At 42.9% G+C, this 22,250-nt stretch overlaps 1 protein-coding gene across 8 annotated transcripts in view; it reads left to right on the forward strand.

Moving 5' to 3' along the window:
- The window catches only part of LOC137629630 (uncharacterized), a 110,776-nt gene that overhangs the window by 9,859 nt on the left and 78,667 nt on the right, over positions 1–22,250 (forward strand). For 3 of the 8 annotated variants that reach the window (XR_011041560.1, XM_068361144.1, XM_068361146.1), the window contains 3 exons: positions 6,246–6,416; positions 6,598–6,903; positions 7,321–7,417. The gene's annotated coding sequence lies outside the window, so the exon portion shown is untranslated. Of the gene's footprint in view, positions 1–6,245; positions 6,417–6,597; positions 6,904–7,320; positions 7,418–19,706; positions 19,854–22,250 lie in introns of all 8 variants that reach the window. The other 5 variants (XR_011041558.1, XR_011041559.1, XM_068361145.1 and 2 more) reach the window with 5 other exon arrangements.

Genomic DNA, 22,250 nt, shown 5'->3' on the forward strand with positions numbered 1-22,250 from the left:
CCGCATAGTGCCAGGCGCCACCCACCCATGCAGCAAAAGGGCGTATTGGCGAAGCTGCATGAGCAGTACTGTTGAAGGATTACAAACCCTATGCCTTCTTTGCTCCAGTCGGTGATCGCTGCTGTGGGGCGGCTCCTGTCGTAGCAGGCCAGTCCGTCCTTCGCTAACTGGCATATCATGTCTTGGGCGTGATGAAATTTGGTGCGGAGTGCCTCGTCCCAGTACACTGCCTTCTCAGTTGGTTTTTTGAGGAGCTCCCTGAACGGGTTCATGATAGGGGCTGTTGCGAGGAATGGCGCCAGCTGGTTGACAAATCCGTACCAAGCCCTTATGTCGGTGATAGAGGGCTGACGTGGCATCGGGAAGTTCTTGATGGCCGCCAAACGTTCCTCTGTTGGCTTGTAGGCCTCCCAGCCCAGGTTGAAGCCCACGAAGTCTACCTCCCTTCTTGCGAATTGGAATTTCTCCGGCTTAAGCGTAATACCCTTGGTTGCGCATGTTTCGAGGAAGTCGTAGGCATGCCAGAAGGCCCCTTCGATGTTGTCGTCGTAGAGTAAGGTGTCGTCTACGCACTTGTATTTCCTCTGGATGTCCTGGATGGCGTCGTCAAATCGTCTAGTATACGCATCGCCGGCAGAGCAGTGCCCCATGGGTGTACGACGGTAACGAAACCTTTCCCAGGGGGTAATGAATGTGGTTAGATCGCGACTTTTTCCGTCTAACTCCACCTGGTGGTATCCCCAGTACTCGTCCGCCACGGTCTTGAACGTGTGCTTAGGAACCCCGGACACCATGTCGAATGGGGCGGGGGTGTGATGTGTCTCCCGTAGGCAAGATGCGTTGAGGCGCTGATAGTCGACTGTACGGCGTGGCTGTCCTGACTTCTTGGCGACGACCACCATACGGGCGCACCATTCGGTTGGCTGCCCAGCGGGTACCGGTTCTATGACGCCACGGGCGATATCTTCTTCGAGCTGGGCCTTCACTTCCTCTTCCCAGTGTTTCGGCACTGATGCTGGGGTATGGCATGCGTAAGGCGTAGTTCCTGGGAGCAGGTGGATACGGTGCGGTTTCCCCTGCATCACTGGCAGTGGCTTCCTGGCCGTGTTGAATGTCGTCGTAGCGAAATGTTGCAGGAGCCAGGCTTCCAACCTGGCCGCATGTTCCTCCTGGGGCGGCATGGGCACCTCGGCAGGTCGGGGTGGTACCTGGGCGGCCCGTCTGGTTGTGCCATCGAACAGGCTCGTGTGTGCCACCGCGGGGGAGGGATGGGGGAACTCCTTGGGTATCAGCGTTAAATCCTTGCAAGCGTCCAAAGATAGGAAGAGGTGCTTTGCCGACTGCACGAAGTACACGTCCTGCTCCGTGGTGCGACCTTGCAGGGTGACGTGGCACACGGCAGATTCAAGGCACTTCAGGGGGAGGTTTGCCACATCCCGCAAACCAGCCCGGGGTGTAAGAGCTGCTGGGCGGACTTGGAGGTGCGATTGCAAGGAGGGCCCAGCCACACATACCTGTGCCCCAGTGTCCGCCACGGCGGTGACTGGCACTCGTACTCCTGTATCGTTGTGAACGACTGTCACCTCCACTACTGGGTGGCGGGCGAGGTTGGCGCCTGCAACAAGCACAGCGCTAGACGTAACACTAGACACATCTGTCGGGGATCCTGCCGATTTTGCCTGTGACTTCCTGCAGCATCTGTAGTAGTGGCCCTGCTTGTGGCACCCGTTGCATATGACGGATTTAGCGGGGCATGAAGCTCTAGCAGAGGCATGGCGCCCACCGCAGTTCCCGCAGGGAGGGGGTGGGGGACCCCTACCTGTGCCAGCGACGGTTGCACTCGGATGACCTGCCTCGGGTGTTTCGCTGCCAGCTGCACAAGCAGATTCCCTCCAGTTGCATTGGCGCGCAGCAGCGTCGACGCGGGCCGCCTCGTAGGCACAGCACCTGGCCCTAAGGGCACTAACACTATTGATGTCATTGCTACACTGGTATACATGGCGACGCATAGCCTCATCGCTTAGACCCACCATTAACTTGGGTAATAACATATATTCAGCCAGATTACACTGACACTGAGGGCACTGGAAATTGCAATCGGTGGCCTTTTGAGAACACTTTAAAAAGTAATCACTGACACTTTCTCCTGGGCCTTGTACCGCGTTAAAAAACTCCGACCATAACACAGCACGGTTTGTAGAACGCAACACAATATCGCGAATAAAGTCCATGGCTTCCGTAGCGGTGAGGTTGCTCCATTCCTGTGATGTGAATCTGGCGTCCAGCGCCCGTTGCAGAGGGGGTGTGCAGTATAGCCTGATGTGGTGGACGACCTCGTGGGGCTGTAGTCTGCACCGTTCGATCCAGCATTCCATCGACCTCCTCCAGGACCTGAATGCGGCGGGCTTCAGCTCAATTTCGCACTTCTCTGGGGCTGCAGACGCGGGGACACGAGGTGCAGGGGTAGCATATGTCGTAAGCCGGTCACGGAGAACGTTGATCATTTGTCGATGTGTCGCCATGGCTTGCCTGGCTTCTTGCATGGCAGGGACAAGTCCACGGGGGACGACGGGGCGTGCGGCCCTTGGGGTGGACTGCATTGAGCGGCGCTGGAAGGGCATGGTGAGGGTCACGTTGGTCCTTGAGAATCACTGCGCTATATTAGATGTCAAGGTAGGACAAGAGACACACGATGGTAGAGACATGTAGTTTAATGCGTCCTCAGATACAGACTTGACTCGGTTGCTCTCTGCAACTGGCACTCACTTGGCGTCTGCCCGCCATGGGAAAACATATCTTATTGCAGGTACTCTATAAGTATGGCTTAAAATTTCTGCAAGTGATACACCAAAGAAATTTGACCATAGTGGAATTAATGGAGTTTTAACCTCGGTGCAAATATTCAGTGTATTAATCAGGGATGTTAAAAACAAAGCATGGTTATCCTTCCCCGAACAGTTAACCTTGTCTCGAAGGATAAGTTAGGTAGGATACGTGGACACGAGAGCCGTTAGAACTCACGATCTCAATGTGCTACAACCCTCTTAACGAGAGAATGCCTTGATGAAGTCATCGGGCTTCAGCACGGCATATCGTTCCCGTGCTGAAGGCTTGTGACGGACAAGAGGGGTCTCGAACTGGGGAATTTCTTTTCCTCAGTTTGACTAAATTTTTCTTTTAATATTACTTTTTATTGCTTATTCCTCCTTCATAATTATCAGCTGTTTCCAACCTTGCTGTCAAGACTCTTACCCATTTCACTGTCCAGGTTTTTTAGAGGGGACATTGTATACAGGATCGGTTTTTATTTCAAAATCAATTGTGGGAGCTGTGGTGATCTTACCAATTGCCCGAAAATGTTTGGACACCTAGGAGTGTCAGTATTCCCATACTGGCACGCGAAAATATCTCGTAGGAAAATTTGGCCTTCGGATTCCAGGGGTTGGCGGTTTCATAGAGATAAGACACACTGCATTCTGTCCAGTTTGCCTGCCTCTATGATTAGAGTGGGGATGATTGTATTCTTGAAATGTTCTGTCCCAGCAAGCAGGTTTGGCATACACTTGAGCCACTCTAATCATAGTGGTACCATCCTTTTGTGGGAGGGTAGGGAGTGGACATTCGGTAAGCAGCTTTCGCAGGTGTCATTGGTGGAGAAATTAATTCCAGGAAAGGCTAACTGTCTTTTCTTTGGAATTTCGGACAGTCTTAATATTTTCTCTCCCTTAAACTTTATTTTTTTCCATTGTTTTTTTTTCATTATGACCCCTTCCCTCCCCCCCAAAAAATGAGTAAACTTAATATTCCCCGTACCCCTGGATCAAATGGCGAACACCAGACACCGTTGACGACTTCTGCTTGTTTAAATAAGGAAAGCTTTGTAGACAACCTCGACAATAAAAAGGATTCCTCCAACAATACTTCTCTGACCAGTGTTGTTAAAGACAATTTTCTGGGCTCTACCTGTGCCGCTCCATGAAATGCTCCTTTTACATCATTTCTAAGGTAAAAACTGCTATTAAATTACCAGAGAAAAATTTGTATAGGAATGCTAGGTTGAACCCAGCTCGCTCACCTTATTAGGTGTGTGTATAATACTGGGGTGTGATAAATCACAACCAGAGGTCTCGCACCATTTAGATATCTCCTCTCAATATCACTCCTCTTATGTGCTATAAGAGGAGTGATATTGAGAGGAGATATCTAAATGGTGCGAGACCTCTGGTTGTGATTTATCACACCCCAGTATTATACACACACCTTATAAGGTGAGTGATATTACAAGAGATTGTCAGGTATCACGGGGTTCTAACCCTGGAACGACTACCCTAAGATATCCTCCTATGCCTATTGACGCAAAGGGCCTCGGTCATATTTCACCAGTTGCCTCCATCTATACCTCTTAAATCAATACTTCTCCTGTCCACATATACTTCACGCTTCATAGTCCTCTGCCATGTAGGCCTGGATCTTCCAACTCTTCTAGTGCCTTGTGGAGCCCAGTTGAAAGTTTAGTGAACTAATCTCTCTTGGGGATTACAAACAGCATGCCCAAACCATTTAGCGCACACTGTGTTCTGTGGTGTTTTTTCTCGTTATTTACCCAGGATTCATTCATGGCCGGGCTCTACTGTCTCCCCATCTAAGTTAAGTACCAGATCTATGAGTTTTATTTCTATCACAGTTTTTTGTTACTGTTCGCGGCCGCCGTGCTGGCTGGCTACCTCCTTTCACTCATTCTTAACGCCTTAAAATTAGTCCTATACTAATTTTTTTTAGTTTCGAACCTTCGCTGGGTTTTATTACCGATCACACCCTGTGTTATTTTATTATTATTACATGATTATGATTATATTTCTCGCTGTTATATTATCCTATGTATCATAGTTGATCTTAGGTTGGCATGCCTGCTCGCCTTCGGGCGCTCCCTAGTTGGTTACTTCACGCTATTACGTTTTTTACCTAGCAGAATACGATAGTATTTTTATATTACCACCTAGTTATTTTGCTTTAGTTTGAGTGGGAATCTCACGAGGCATTTCCTTTTAGTGTATTGTTTTATTACGATCGGCATCTACCCGATTTTATGTTGGCCCCCATTTTGTTAATGTTGGCCCTCCTGTCCAGCTCGGAACTGACCCGCGCTGGAGGGCTCGGCTCGTTATTTCCCTGCCTCCCTCTCTTGCTATCCTACTTTAGCCGCATGCCTTACCTATTCATTATATCATATATTATATCATATTATTTTACCTTGGTCTATTATCCGTTTTTGATCATTGCGTTGTTATATTCGTGGTTCATCGGCCAGGTTGGTACGCCTGGTCTCCCTGTCCCACGTGATCGCCTCCTGCCTCCCCATTGGCTTGTTCTCGTTGCAGGGGTATGGCACCCCCCCCCCACCTGCCTACCCCATCCCCACTCCAGGGATGCCTCTCATCTCAGAGACTTGGAGTCAGCAGTTTTTCCTTACGGGTAGTCCTCTCGTTCTCCAGTCAGCCCCCCCCCCCCCCCCCCCCACCTGGGGTGTCGACTGACTCCTTCCCCTAGTTGGGGCCGTGAACACTAGCGAGGCTTGTTATCCCTTTTTTTTTACGCTTACTCCCTGCCCTTTCGTAGCAGTTTTTTCTCCGCCGCTCTGATTGGCCATCGATCGGCTGGAGGGATTTCAGCTATGCTTTGGGTTTTTCCAGCGTTTCCCCCGTGTCGTTCTGCACCCCACGGGACCCAGTCAATAGGATTCCCCCCCTCCCGTGTGACGTTCCGCATCCCATGGACCCCACACGATGTTAGCCCCCTTTTATTTGCAGGAATCCCTTTTGTAACTTTAGAGCTTTGTCGAACTTTGTCAATTTTTTTGGTTCTTACTTTGTTTAGGTCCTTGCGACTGGTGGCGAGTCTCTGACTCTCCCCCTCCCCTCCCTACCCGTTTGTCCCGCCTACCCCGGTAGGCTAGCGATGACCCCTGGGTGTCTGTTGTCTTCCCGGAGCCAACGGTATGATCATTATAACCATAATATTATTCATTATACTTTATGCTAGACTATCCCTCTTCTGAATGATCATAGCTATATGGATTTGATTTGTTTGCATTTTACCTAAGTTAAGAGTTTTATACTGATTACTCTTAAGGTTTAGAATGTAATACCTAGTCGGCGGTTGCCGGTTTATTTTTAGCACCCTGAGCCCCCCTGGCTCCTCTAGGACCCTTGCCTACTACGGGATACTTACGTATCTTTATTTTACAGGTGGTCCGCTGTAAGATGACAGCCTGTGCGGCTGTGCTTAAGCAAGAGTGCGGCCACGATGTGTGTAGGTCACACGCCCACTGTGCTGTCCTTGTCGATGAACTGACAGTCTGGCACCCCGACAACTGTGTGGTCTGCTATAAGCTGGTCTAAACAATCGCCTTGGAATCGGTAAGTGGAACTGCAGTTACTATTTAGATTTACATAAGTTTTAATCTTTGACATTTCTGTCATTTCCACTGATCATCTAGTTGAATGATCCCGTTTTTTCATAAAGGAGATATCTAAACCACCTTAGTTCACTTCCTACGTTGAAGTCACTTGCCACTAGTAACTGTCTATTCTCTTTCAGAGCTCCCAGTCTGCTAAGACCTCAGCCCTGGCGACCCTTAAGGTCTGGGTTGGCGGGTTCGCCCGCAACGTTAAGGCTAAGAAGCCTTATGTTATATCCGAGGAATGGTGTAATCTTATTTACCCTAACGCCAAGACATCGGCTGCGGTTCCTAAAGATGTGGCGGACCCCATCATCGCTAAGATAGAGACCTTGCTCTTAGCTCAAGACCAGGAGGAGATGGGCGAGGCCATAGCGGAAGACGTCGCTGCTATCAGCCTCGACATAGAGCCGATGACCCTTGACGAGCCGGATCCAGGTAGGGAGGTAAGTGAGGCAGGTGGGTCCCAGGCTAAGATTCCTCTCCTTAGCCCGATTTTCTCTTCTACTACTTCTACCCATTCTTCTGCAAATGTCTTAATAAATTACTCTGCAGCAGAAATTTTGAGAAAATGGTATTAACACTTTAGTCTTATAAAAAGTATCATTGCTTACTTAATCAGTAAGAAATTTTGAGTTTGAAGTTGATAAGTCAAAAGTAGCAGATGGTGATAATCCTTGCTCATGTAACTCCTGGATTAAATACTAAAGACTGAGTTTTCCGAAGTATGATGTACAATAGGTCAGTAAATGGCTTTAGCAGGTTTAGATACTGATCATTAACTTTGATAATTTAAAAACTGATGGTAGTCTACAAAATCTAAAGTATTCAAAACCCAATATTTACTCAAATTTCTTTTGCAGATATGACCTGAACTTGTAGCCTAAGTAAATCTAGCAGCAAACGCCGAGGATTCACTGTAGGAGAGTAAAGATGTTATTCTCAGAGGACAAGTCAAAGGTAATTATTTTTATTTGCTTTCAAAGAAGTTGCCAGTTTGATCAGCAGCTAATTTCTAATTATCTATTTTGTTATGGCAATTTGTATGTGAAGCTCATCTTTTATAACTGTTCAAAATTTATTCTAAAAGAACAAGTACTCTGGAAAGTATTTGAGATGCAACTTTTGACTGCTGCTTGGGATTTGTTAATGATTGCATTTTCAGTTAAAATGTTTCAAATGTTTTATAAAAGTATGGCTTAAAATTTCTGTAAGTGATACAGCAGAGAAATTTGACCATAGTGGAATTAATGGAGTTTTAACCTCGGTGCAAATATTCAGTGTATAAATCAGGGACGTTAAAAACAAAGCATGGTTATCCTTCCCCGAATAGTTAAGGTTGTCTCGAAGGATAAGTTGGGTAGGATACGTGGACACGAGAGCCGTTGGAACTCACGATCTCAATGTGCTACAACCCTCTTAACGAGAGAATGCCTTGATGAAGTCATCGGGCTTCAGCACGGCATATCATTCCCGTGCTGAAGGCTTGTGATGGGCAAGAGGGCTCTCAAACTGGGGAATTTCTTTTCCTCAGTTTGACTCTAAATTTCTTTCTTTTTCTATTACTAATTGCTTATTCCTCCTTCGTAATTATCAGCTATCTCCAACCTTGCTGTCAAAACTCTTACCCATTTCACTGTCCAGGTTTTTTAGAGGGGACATTGTATCCAGGATCGGTTTTTATTTCAAAATCAATTGTGGGAGCTGTGGTGGTCTTGCCAACTGCCTGAAAATGTTTGGACTCCTAGGAGTGTAAGTATTCCCATACTGGCATGCAGCACTATCTCGTAGGAAAATTTGGCCTTCGGATTCCAGGGGTTGGCGGATTCATAGAGATAGGACTCACGGCATTCTGTCCGGTTTGCCTGCCACTATGATTAGAGTGGGGATGATTGTATTCTTTTAATGCTCTGTCCCATCAAGCGTGTTTGGCATACACTTGAGCCACTCTAATCATAGTGGTACCATCCCTTTGTGGTAGGGTAGCGAGTGGACATTTGGTAAGCAGCTTTCGCAGGTGTCATTGGTGAAGAAATTAATTCCAGGAAAGGCTAACTGTGTCTTCTTTGGAATTTCAGACAGTCTTAATATTTTCTCTCCCTTAAACTTTATTTTTTTTCATTGTTATTATGACTCCTTCCCTCCCCCCAAAAAATAATTGAGTAAACTTGATATTCCCCATACCCCTGGATCAAATGGCGACCCTCAGACACCGTTGATGACTTCTGCTTGTTTAAATAAGGAAAGCTCTGTTGACAACCTCGGCAATAAAAAGGATTCCTCCAATGATACTTCTCTGACCAGTGTTGTTAAAGACAATTTTCTGGGCTCTACCTGTGCTGCTCCGTGAAATGCTCCTTTCTGGGTCGACCTGTGACGGCCGGTGAAAAATTCCTTCTTTCTACTTTTTCTGATATAAATCTTCCAATTATACCAGAGAAAAATAAAAGCATGGAATGCAGAGGTTACTACCCTTGCGCGAACACCTCGTGAGTGTCGTGTATACATCAGGGGCGTGTGAAAACCACTATTCACAGGCTGTCTTCCATTTAGGTAACTCCTTCATCAAGGGAAGGGCCGTAACAAAGACCCCAGAAACCACACTTGGACCACGCCACGTCACCCACACGAACGCCTTCTAGGTCATCCTTCTGTTTTGGACTTGCCCGCAAAGTCGTAATTGTTTTGTGCTCGGTGTTTTCGCAAGTGATTGTCTCATTAATTCAACATGACTGACGCTGTTAAGTACCATAGTTTGTTTTGACAGTTTTTTCAGTACCGGGCATTTGTTCTCTTTACTGTTGTGGATTTTAATTTTGGAAGCGGCTTGACCTTCCTTGGTGACGGCAGCCATTTTAATTTTGTTAGCTTTGGTAGTTTTTCAAGTTGATATTGCCCATCTGGTACTCTGTCATCTAAGTTATATCACTTACGATTTATGACCATTTTTATTATCATTATTTTATTATTGTTTTTACTTTGGTATTTTTTTGCTACCAAGTCCAATTTGGACGAACTAAGAATACCGATCTGGGCTTTATGGTTTATGTACACGCCTCAGGAAGGTGCTCGTATTAGACTATATCTTTACATTTATTTGTTACCTTGTCGTTATTCTTCATTCTTGGTTACCCTCTTAACGAGAGAATGCCTTGATGAAGTCATTGGGCTTCAGCACAGCATATCATTCCCGTGCTGAAGGCTTGTGACGGGCAAGAGGGCTCTCGAACTGGGGAATTTCTTTTCCTCAGTTTGACTCTAAATTTCTTTCTTTTTCTATTACCTCTTATTGCTTATTCCTCCTTCATAATTATCAGCTGTCTCCAACCTTGCTGTCAAAACTCTTTTACCCATTTCACTGTCCAGGTTTTTTAGAGGGGACATTGTATCCATGATCGGTTTTTATTTCAAAATCAATTGTGGGAGCTGTGGTGGTCTTGCCAACTGCCCGAAAATGTTTGGACACCTAGGAGTGTCAGTATTCCCATACTGGCACGCGGAACTATCTCTTAGGAAATTTGGCCTTCGGATTCCAGGGGTTGGCGATTTTATAGAGATAGGACTCTCGGCATTCTGTCCGGTTTGCCTGCCACTATGATTAGAGTGGGGATGATTGTATTCTTGAAATGCTCTGTCCCATCAAGCGTGTTTGGCATACACTTGAGCCACTCTAATCATAGTGGTACCATCCCTTTGTGGTAGGGTAGGGAGTGGACATTTGGTAAGCAGCTTTCACAGGTGTCATTGGTGGAGAAATTAATTCCAGGAAAGGCTAACGGTGTCTTCTTTGGAATTTCAGACAGTCTTAATTTTTTCTCTCCCTTAAACTATATTTTTTTCCATTGTTTTTTTTTTTCATTGTTATTATGACCCCTTCCCTCCCCCTGAAAAAATAATTAATGAGTAAACTTAATATTCCCCGTACCCCTGGATCAAATGGCGAACCCCAGACACCGTTGAAGACTTCTGTTTGTTTAAATAGGGAAAGCTCTGTTGACAACCTCGGCAATAAAAAGGATTCCTCCAACAATACTTCTTTGACCAGTGTTGTTAAAGACAATTTATCGGCACTGGTGGAAAATGATGCTTGTAATAACCGTAATACTTTACTCTCTCCAGATCCAACAAAAAATCTGAAAATTCTCCACTTAAAAAACATACCAATTGGTTGTAGCTATGACATAATTCATGAAGCCTTCTGTAGATTTGGAGCAATCAAAGAAATTTTAATGGAGCTTAATGGTAGTAAAGGCTTTTGGGAAGCTTGGGTATCATTTTCAAGTTTTGAGATTGCTTTAGAAGCAAATAAAAATTTTAGAGAGCATAAAAATTGACAATTGTTTGATTTCTGGGGCTTTATGTGATAAAGCACCAAGACACCTAGAGGTATATAAACCAGAAGAATGGATGGAAAAAGAAATAGAGCATAGACTCCAGAAGTAAGAACCCCCAAGCCCCCAACATGGATAATTGCATCTGGAAAGATAGATAATTAAGGGATTTTGACGAAGGAAAAATCTATTTCTGGGAAGAGGCCTGTGACGCCCGGTGAGAAAGGTCCTTCCTTATACCTTTCCTAATATAAATCTTCCAAATATACTAGAGAAAGATAAAAGCATGGAATGCAGAGGTTACAACCCTCGCGTGAACACCTTGTAGGTGTCGTGTATTAAACAAAGGCGTGTGTAAACCACTATTCACAGGTTGTCTTCCATTTAGATAATCCCTTCATCAATGGGGAGGGCCGTGACAGGCCCTAGATAACATGGTTGAACTCCCCAACGACACCTACCACGCGCGCCCTCTAGGACATCCTTCTTTAATTGGACTTGAAGCAAGCATAGTTTTTTTGGGCACAGTGTTTTTTCGAAGAATTTCTCGTTATTTCAACATGACTGACGTTGTTACTTCACCCTTACCAATGTTAAGTACCATAGTTTGTTTTGGCAGCTTTTGGCAGTACCGGGCATTTGTTCTATTTCCATTATGGTGGTTTTTAGTTTTGGAAGCGATTGTCCTGCCGAAGTATCGGCAGCCATTTTGGGTATGTTCGCTTCGGTAAATTTTCTAGTTAATTTTGCCCATCTGGTACTCTGTCAGATAGGTTATATCACTTACGTTTTATGGCCTTTTATGTTATCATTAATTATTATTAATTTTTACTATGGTATTTATTTGCTTGCAAGTCCAATTTGGACCTACGAAGAATAGCGATTTAAGATAGCGTTTTAAAGCATAGTAACGATTTAAAGCTTAGCGATTTAGTCTGTTAATTTGTACCCTCCTGGAGGGTTCGTTTTAGACTATATCCTTGTTTTTTTGTTACGTTGTCGTTATTCTTCGTTATTACTATTACTAAGAAAAGCAATCAATTTTATTAATTTTCTTATTTATTGTGTGATGTTAATTTTTAATATGTAACCTTGAGAGCGAAAGCATAGAGTGCTCGTTTCCTGTTCTACAGGTATGAGTTATCCTTTCTCTCGTTTTCTTTGAGTAAGAGAGGTGAATTTCCCGTTCTCCGTTTTTATACGATCACGGGTTATTCAGGCCTCTTCTCAGTATCAGAATTGATGATAGTACGTTTAATATTATAAACGATTTATTGATGTGGTTACTGTTAATATAGCTAACACTATTATTAGGTACGTTAGTGTATGAGTCATTAATTGGGGTCGTTTTATACCGACACCCTTAGCTCCGCCTTGAGTTATGCTTGGCTCCGCCTTGAGTTATGCTCCGCTATAATGGATACTCATTGGGTGAGAACTAGTTATCGTTCCGGAGCAGATTTTTGGAGTGCAACGGTGAAATCCGGCACTCGGACTCCGGCTGAAGCCTTTTACACACGAACCTTTGTCATGTTTGATCACAATTACACAGTTAAGGCCCCCGTTTCATCGTATCTCCGGCTTCACTGGAGATAACTCATTCATTGAGGATAGTGTTCGTACCGGAGACGGTCACGATATCACGATGACGGGCCTTTGCTACCGGACCTCCGGTAAAAACTGAGATCAAGCAGGAGTCCAGAACCGGAGTTAACAGTGTGATATCGATGAAGTTTAGAGATTCATGCTATGTGGTTACTGGTTTTCTATTATAATTTCTTATTTTATTAAGGTGTTAGCTACTACCATACTCACACATTAATTAATTTAAGTGTTTCTGATTCATAAGTCAATGACAAGAATCTCAAGGAACATCCAGACTTATGTCTTCTTTCTTTTTACAGAAAGTCCGCTGCACTGCCAGGGGTTGCTCCGCTGCCTTTACTGATCCCATGGGCCATGATCTATGCCGGGCCCATGCCCATTGCGCCATATCCTTCTCTCGGGAACCGGGACGAGCCCCCTATACGATATGGTTTCCGGAGGCATGCATGCTCTGCTATGCGCTGTCAGCCCTACTCCTGAGCGAGGAGGTAAGTTGGTTCTAGTGTCCCTGTTAATATTCTTTGCGAAGAATTAATTGCTCTTTGTATATTGACTTCAGTTTTGACTTCATCATTAATTCCCTCTCCTCTTTCAGGCTGATGATGAATCTCTCAGGGAGGCGAGAGCTACTCTCCGGCCTTGGGTGTCAGGGTTTGCTGAGGAATGCGCCTGCTGGCGCACCCTATCTCCTTGATGGAGACATGGCTTCTCGCCTATTCCCAGGCTCTACTACTGCAGCAGTTCCACCGGAGACAGCGGCCCCGTTAATTGAAGTGATTAGAGAAACCATTCTAACTGAGGAAGAGGTTTTAGTGACGGAAGCCGAGCCCTACCTAGGTCTGGACGAGGAACCCATGGATGAGCAGGTAGGTGGTGTTGAGTTGGTGGACCCCCTTTCACCCCACACTCCTTCCTCTACTACTTCCTTTCACGGCTTTGATAAACCTACGGCTTCTCCTCTAGGTTCCTCCATTCCTGTACGACCCAAGGTGAAGCCACTACGTACCTTTAAGCCTTCAGCTTTGCCATTATCAGTGTCACCGGTTCCGGGACCCTCAAAGGATCCTGATGTTCATATTGCTATACCTAAAACCGTGACTCCTAAGAAGTCAAAGTCTACTAAGTCCAGGGCTTCATTAGAGGATCAAGCTCGGGAGCCCCCTTTATCCGCCGCCATGGTCAGGGATATTGTGAAAGAGCAGATACAACAATATCTTCAACAGTCTAGGGCAGACCGAGGAGCTATGTCGGAGCTCAAAGATATGGTGGCAAGTCTCATCCGTTCCGGAACTCAGATGCCCCCTCCTTCAGCCCCGGACGCATCGAAGTTACCTCCCTTCGAGAAAAACAACCCTTGGAGGTTTGCCTTACATGCTCCATATATTGATGGTGCCATAACTCTAGAGGGCATAGGCACCCGTCCTCTAGAGGACTTAGAATTTTACCCTCCGGGACTAGAATTCCCATTCAACGGCTTCGTCCGATTGAAAGAACATGCCTTGGTTAGGTTAGACAAGGTACCGAAGGAAACGGTAATATTCCCTAAAGAGCAGGCCCAATCTTTCTGGGCCAGGACGTTGTCAGACTGGGGTTGCACTAATTCCAAGCTCACCCCACACAAAGGAGCCTACACCATATTTACAGATAGATAATTATAACTATTATAAGATTAGTAAATTTATACAAAAGAGTTGGTTTAATTAAAAGTAAGGATATTAGTAGATACGGTAAGCAATCTGTTTTGATTAATGCAAAATCAGATACTCAAGCTCACATGCTTTGTGGCATGAAGATTGCAGAAATTGATCCTATTAAGGATATTAAACCACATATGAGCTTCAGCTATGATAAAGGAGTAGTTTTTGATAAAGATCTATATGAATTCTCAGAACCAGAAATTCTGGACATGTGCCCTGCTAATGTTTGGAAAGTAAGTAAGATCCCTCAAACAAGCATGGTAGTTTTAACATTTGAAACCCCTGTTATACCAGATCATATAATTATTGAGAATGAAAGAGTATGTGTTCGAGAATATAAACCTAGGCCTTTACAATGCTTTAATTGTTTCAAGTACGGTCACCCTTCCCGGTACTGCAATAATACAAAGATCTGTATTAACTGTTCTTTGTTAGAACATGGCCAATGCAACAGATACAACCTGTGCAAACTGTAAAGCTAATCATAAACCAAATGATAAAAGATGTAGAGAATACAAGAATGAAGAAGCTGCAATCTTGAAAGCAAATGCTGAACATATAAGTGTAGGTTATGCAAAGCATTTACTCAATCGGCAACTTAATTTTGCTCGCGCGGTTAAGATGCCAACAAAAGATTATAATCCACTACCCCTTACTACCACAGGGGGACCAGTGGCAGCACCTGGCCCGTCAGGTGTATCTCCCTTAGTGGTAGTAGCCCAGCCATCTGGGTCAAGTGCTCTGGCTATAAAAGCCAGAGCACAAACCTCCAAAGAGGTCAATATGGTGTCCAACACACCAAAAGTATTGTCACCGATAGGAGCATCTCCCCTAGAGGTAGTAGCCCAGCCTTCTGGGTTAAGTGCTCGAACTGTTGAAGTTCTAGCACAATCCTCCAAGGAAGCCAATGTGGCTTCCACCACCTTAAATGTATTGTCTCAGGCAGAATCTCTACCTGATTTGATGGAGATTGGAAAAAAGATCTTCCAAAGAGGAAAAGGTCCCCATCATCCTCACCTTCATCTAAGCCAGGTAAGTGCCCTACTGCTCATGATCCTAAGGTTGACTCTTATAAAGATCCTAGAAAGAAAGAAAAGAAGAGTGGTGACCTAGTAAAGCCTTCCATCTCCAGGCCTTACATGGCTTCATCTGAAAAGTCCCAAAAGACAAATGAGACAAAGAAAAATAATAACAAAAGATAATGTCTATCATCCAGTGGAATTGCAGAGGTCTAAGTACTGGCATTGAGCAAATAAAAACTTTAACCAGGGACTCAGACACGAAGGTAATTTGTCTACAGGAAACCAAAATCAGTAAATGAACACCTACATGGCAGTGACCATTCGCCAAATATGTTAAATTATGTCCATAATCTTCCTTCTCAGTGTCCACCAAAATGGAAGATAGATGAGGCAGACTGGGCAGCTTATGAAAACTGTTCACACACTGATAAAGAATTTGATGAATTTACATCTACAGTGCATGCCTATAAACATCTTGAAAATATTATTGATGATAATGCTAGCAAGTTTATACCTAAAACATGCGGTTTACCTCATCGCTCTGTAGTTCCTTGGTGGAGTAAAGAATGTGCCAACGCAAGAAAAGTGACCCGAACTTGCTTCAGAAGATACTTTAGGACAAACTATTTAGCAGATAGAATAGCATATCTCAGAGCCTGTGCCAAACAAAAAAGAATTTTAAAAAAGCAAAGAGAGCATCTTGGAAGAAATATATATCTAATATTAATACCAAAACTCCTTCAAAGGAAATATGGGACAAGATTAGGAAACTTCTAGGTAAATTCGTCCCTAAGCCTCTACCAATATTAAGGGAAAATAAGATATATATCTGACCCCAAAGATGTAGCAGAGGTTCTTGCTAAGCACTTTGCTCATGTATCAAGTGCTGACAACTATTCCCCAGCATTTCAACAAATTAGAGCATCAACATCTGTTGTTCCTCCTGCTTCTTCAAATACTGAAGCTTTTAACCTGCCTTTTAGTATGGAGGAGATGCAAAATGCTATCTCCAGCTCTTCTTTAACTGCCCCAGGTGAGGATGGCATCCGGTATGAAATGATATCACATCTTCCAGTGGATACCAAGGAATTTTTATTAGAAACCTTTAATGGTCTATGGGCTTCTCATACATCTCTTGATTCCTGGCATACTTCAATTGTAATTCCAGGCCACAAGTCTGGTAAAGACCCAGAACTGCCATCTAGTTATAGGCCCATATCCTTGACCAGTTGCATATGCAAACTATTTGAGAGAATGATCAACAACAGACTTGTGTGGTATCTAGAATCAAAAAATCTTTTATCTAACAGACAGTTTGGTTTTAGGAAGAACCGAAGTACTCTAGACCCTTTGCTGATGTTATCAAGGGAAATTTCAAATGCTTTTTCTAAGCAAAACCAGGTGGTGGGTGTCTTTTTTGACCTCGAAAAGGCATATGACACCACATGGAGGGGTGGTATTTTAAAGCAATTGGCCTCGTGGGGTATAGGAGGACATATGTTCTCTTTTATTGAAGAATTTTTATCAAACCGCTCCATTAAAGTGAGAGTAGGGTCAGAACTATCTTCATCCTACATGTAAGGAGGTGGTGTCCCCCAAGGCAGCGTATTGAGTGTGACCTTGTTTGCTGTTGCAATTAATAGTCTCATTAGTCACATACCTCCTGGCATACAAGGATCACTATTTGTCGATGACTTTGCAATTTATTGTAGTGGATCATCTGCACTACAAGCATGCCAAAATCTTCAAATTGCTATAAATGCTGCTTCCGCATGGGCAAATTCTCGTGGATTCATGTTTTCTCCTCAGAAGACCAAAGCCATTCGCTTTACTCGTACTCGTAAAAGGGAAGAGATCCCCACCCTTTTCTTAAATGATTGTATTTTGCCATATGAGGATAGTGTCAAGTTTCTTGGAGTCATTTTCGACAAGAAAATGACATTTGGTCCCCATATAAATGACCTATCTATCAGGGTTAAGTCACTGAACATTCTGAAAGTGATATCGCATTTTGATTGGGGTGCTGATAGAACAACTTTGCTTAGAATTTATACATCTTTGTGTCTGAGCAAGTTAGACTATGCATGCCAAATATATGGGTCAGCTACAAAGACTTTACTTGGAAAACTTGATATTGTTCACAATGCTGGGCTTCGCATCTGCACAGGTGCTTACAGAACATCTCCCATTGACAGTCTCTATGTTGATTCTGGCATACCTCCCCTTTCCATTCGCAGAGAGGAGTTGAGTTTGAGGTTTTTAGCTAGGTCCCTTGCTGTGAGAAACAATCCTAACTGTAAATATGTTAGGGCACCTTTAGATCGGGCTCCTAACAGATCTAGAGTGCCTAAGCCTTTGGAAGTACAGCTGAAAAAGGATGCTAGAGAAGTAGGCTTGTTAACAGCACAGATAGCAGAGGTAGGATATCCCAAGTCTCCTCCTTGGTGTAATCCACCTGTTAAAGTATGTTTTACGGCAGGAGGGAAAAATACCTTACCTAGTAGGGTAATGAAAAGTGAGTTTTTAAATCATGCTGCTCAACATCATGGGAAACATGTTTTTACAGATGGCTCCAAATCGGCTGCAGGAGTTGGAAGTGCAGCTGTGGTGGGGGATATTGTTATTAGAAGGAAACTCCCATCCTCTTGTTCAATATTTACTGCTGAGCTGTACGCAATAATTCTCGCAGTCCAACATATTTTTAAAAATGGCAACCAAAATAGTTTTTATACAATTTTTACAGATTCCAATAGTGTTTTACTCTCATTAAAACAAATTATGCCAGGCCATCATCTAGTACAAGAGGTGCAGGACTGGTTAGTACTTCTGCTATCTAGGAAGAGTATCAGTGTTCACTTCTGTTGGGTCCCTGCCCATGTTGGGGTGGATGGGAATGAACAAGTAGATAAGGCAGCAAAGGAAGCTTCAGGGCTAAGTAATCCATCCCCCTTGAGTATTCCTTACAAAGATCTTAAAAGTGAGATTCATCTTTACTGTAAAAATAAGTGGCAAGCTCGATGGTCTGAACTGAACACCAATACAAAATTGAAACAAATCCACCCATTGGTGGATAAATGGTCATCTTGTAATTCTACAAGTAGAAGGGATACCATTATTTTAACTAGGCTGCGTATTGGCCATACACATGCAACGCACAATTATTTAATGAAGAGTGGGGAAGGGAGACAGGCCCTTCTTTGTAATACCTGTCAAGTGACAATGGATGTTAAACATATTTTAGTCGATTGTCCTGTTTTTAATCTCCAGAGGAGGACACATTTACTCCAGGACAAACCGTTAAGAGATATACTGGGGAAAAACTGTAATACCCTGAACTTGAGAAAATTCATACAAAGTATTGGGTTATATTACGAGCTATAATTGATTTTATTAATTTATTTATTTATTTTACCCTTTTAATCCCTATTTATTTCACATCTAGATTTTATTGTATGAAAGTGTTGCGATTTCTATGAAAGGTTAAAATGAATGGTGTGAGTATACAGATATGATTGAATGATTTTCGTTATATAGCGCTGAATGGCCTTTGATGCCCCAGTGCTTGGCTTAATGCCTAAATCCTATATTCAATTCAATTCAACCCACAGGAGCCTCGATACATTTCCTATCGGCCCTGTGGTGGCTACACAACAGCTGGTCTAACCTTAGGCTCCTTAATGGACAGGTAGCAGAAGGTTGAGGGCATTGTTACCCGGTTTTAGACTGCATGAATGAAAGAGTATATCTGGCCCTTACTTCTTTCTTCATCCTCCCCTCTCTTGGGGAAAGCAGCATCCTGGGTTCTCTGCATAGCTGACCTCAAACCTCTGCAGGCAAACCATGCTTCCTTGTGTTCTTAGTATTAAGTTGATACTGTCACATCCCCCATACCCTGACGGGGTGGTATTGGGAACGTCCTAGCCTAGAATTCCAGCTAAAGGACTTCAGGTCGACTTCCTAGGACAAGTCACACTTCTTCCCTCCACACACAAGCTTATGTAGGCCGCACGTTTCTTGCGTAGCAAGAAACTTGCGAGGTGCAGGGACTCTTTTTCTCGAGTGCTGCTCACTCGGATTCCGAGTCCCCGGGTAAGCCAAAGCCAGTAAGGCTGGGGACTTTCCACCCTACCTAAAGGAAAGTCACCCTACGTAAATAGCGTGGTTTGTATTTCGGTTACGGAACAAATGACAAATTCGGAGATAATTTGTATTTTTCCTAACCATACAAACCTTAGCTATTTACACATATTTGGCCGCCAGCCCTGTCTCCCAAGGCAAGTCCTACCTCGAAGTGAAGCAGTTCACCGGTGTGTGAGGGGGGGAGGGGTAGCTAGCTACCACTCCCCTACCCCCTTGCTAACTAGCGCGGGGGGTAAAACCCTCGTTAAAATTCTAATGGCTCGTCATTTTAGCTACGCCGAAAGTAAACTATATATAAATAGCTAAGGTTTGTATGGTTAGGAAAAATACAAATTATCTCCGAATTTGTCATCTTGGAAGTTTTATGTAATTGAAGACTTTAATAATCTGTGAATAGTTGAACTGTACTATATAGATTTTTCCTTATGTAATTAATACAGATTTTTTATTTCAGACAAGGCTTTGGTATTGGGGCTTCGACATTTAAATTGTTCATTTTGATACAGCCCAAGTACAGTATTGTGTAATTGGAGTCTTAATTATCATCTTGATAAATCAAAAGAAATTGTGACAATCAGTACCTCAGAGTCAAAAAGTTGCAGTAAGTTTTGCTGAAATATTTATACTAGTTTACAAATGGGATTAAAAGTACTGGAAATGTATTGTTTTTTGGTAACCGATAGTAAAGGTGTGGTTTTGACTGCTTGCATGTACACAGTCCTCATACATAATGGTAGATTGATATTAAACTTGTTTCATCAAGTTTTTTTCTAAGCTGTATAACTGTTTGGTTGGAGTCCATATGATTGAGAACTGGTTAAAAGTTAATATAGCATCCCTTCATAACTGTAAAGGTAAATAGAAAATTGTAGCATGGTGTTTTGTTTTGTAAACATTTAATGAACTTTGAGAGTAAGATAGCAATCCTTTTTATAGTAAAGCCATGTATGCAGAATGACGTAAATATCATCTTCATGTTAATTAAGTATCTCTGTTCATTAGGTGGTCCCCATTTATTTGGTTTTAAAAGCATCTAATTTTGAGTAACTTTCATGTTTTTTATATCTTCATTAATGCCTTTATTTTTTGGCCCAACTCATCAAATTTTATATAGAGGTCCCTTCTAAGTTAAAATTTTTGGATAATTTACAAAATAAATTCTTTTTAACATGTAATTTGTTCCAGAGGTTACTAAGCAGTATTTCACTCAATTATTTAACTACTTCACTTTAATTGTTCGGTGGCTACTTTCTTCTTGGTAAGGGTAGAAGAGACACTTTAGCTATGGTAAGTAGCTCTTCTAGGTGGATGCTCCAAAATCAAACCATTGTTCTCTAAGTATTGTGTATTACCAAGCCCCTGTACCATGGTCTTGCAATGTCTTTGGGTAGAGTTCCTTTGCTTGAGGGTACACTAGGCTACTATTCTTTTATTTTTCTTCCTCCTTTTTTAAATGTGTTGAGCAGTCTTGATAGAAGGGCCATGGATGCTTGGTGGTTTATCAAGAGGTTGTCTTTTCCTTATTGATTTCTTTATCTCCCTCACAGGTAGTAATTTTCAAAGCCATCCTTACTGTCCTCCCTTCAGTTGAAGTGGCTATTTTTTAATGGTACTTAACCTTGCATGGTGTTGGCTCTGCATGTTGATAAATTTCATATTTTTTTTTAAATCTAGTCTATGGGTTGTATCAATCACTTTTTATATATTTTGTATTTATTTTGTATCAGTATTGTTTAACTAATTGTTTAGTATGAAGAATTTTTTTATTGCTTTTTAATTCTCATCCTGTCAGATGACATTAAGCAAAATCCAAGGCCAGTATGTCCTTTACTTTCGCCATTTTGTCAACTGTATTGCAGTCTTCGTGGACTGGATGCAAATATTCAAGTTGCATCCAGACAGTACAGTATATTCTTTTAAGCTCAGGAACTTTGGTTTCTCAAATGAGACACTTGTCTGAGCTACTTACTACAGGTTTTAAGAAACCAGTAATTTTGAAACTGGATGCTGCCATTCCTAGACCAAGGGAAATGGCTGTGTATATCAGGACTGAGTACTCTGCTTCTCATAAATCCTGCTCTAAATGTGAATGTCATGAGATTCAGGTAATAAGTCTGTGGTAGACATAACTTCTATTTTTCTATCTACCGGAATCCAGACATGGATTATTCTATCTTCAATTGTCTTCTTGCCATTATGGCTATGATAAATAATTTGGTTTTGTTGATGATTTCAATGCTTTCTATGGGTGGTTAAATGCTGCTTTATCTACTGATTGCCATGGCTTATTGAATTTTACCTCTAAATCAGGCTGTGAGCAAATCATATGTAAAGCTACTCACAGGTCTGGTACCTGCTTAAACCTAGTATACATTGACTCCCCAGGCATTATAACAAGTAAGGTTGGTTCTCCAATTTGGACATCTAATTGTGCCCTAATTTCATTAGTAGTGAAGACAGGAAAGCCTGTCCCTGAATTTCATTTTGAGTAATTTTTTCAACTAGAATTGGTCACAATTGTTTGATAATGTAAGTCTGTTGTTGTTGTTTTGAATGAAAATCTAGGAAGTGTTGAGTCTTGTTGTTTTGAAGGAAAATAAAGTCTCCATAATTGATAGGGGTATCCCTTCTCGTGTGCTAAGTACCAAGGGAAAGACAAACCCTGGTTCAATGATTGTAGATGTGTTTACAGTATTTCGAGAAGCAGGAGGCCTATCTTCTTTGGAAGAGCAATAGATCAGATTTGATTTGGAGTAATCATACTCGGCTAAGAGCTTTTACTCATTTTAGGCTTCAACTGAAAAGGTATACAATTTAACCATAAAAAAACCCTTTTTGATACAATCCAGGAACATAAGTGGTGGGCTACCCTTAAATCTGCACTCTGGTGTAGATGTAACAGTTCCTTTACTTAAACTAGATGGTTCTGTCACTCACTGTCCAAAGGAAAAGGCAACCCTTTTGGTTGATGTTTAACAATAAACAGTTATAAGAAACT

Source organism: Palaemon carinicauda, chromosome 37 (genome assembly GCF_036898095.1).
Source record: "Palaemon carinicauda isolate YSFRI2023 chromosome 37, ASM3689809v2, whole genome shotgun sequence".
Classification (NCBI taxonomy): Eukaryota; Metazoa; Arthropoda; class Malacostraca; order Decapoda; family Palaemonidae; genus Palaemon; species Palaemon carinicauda.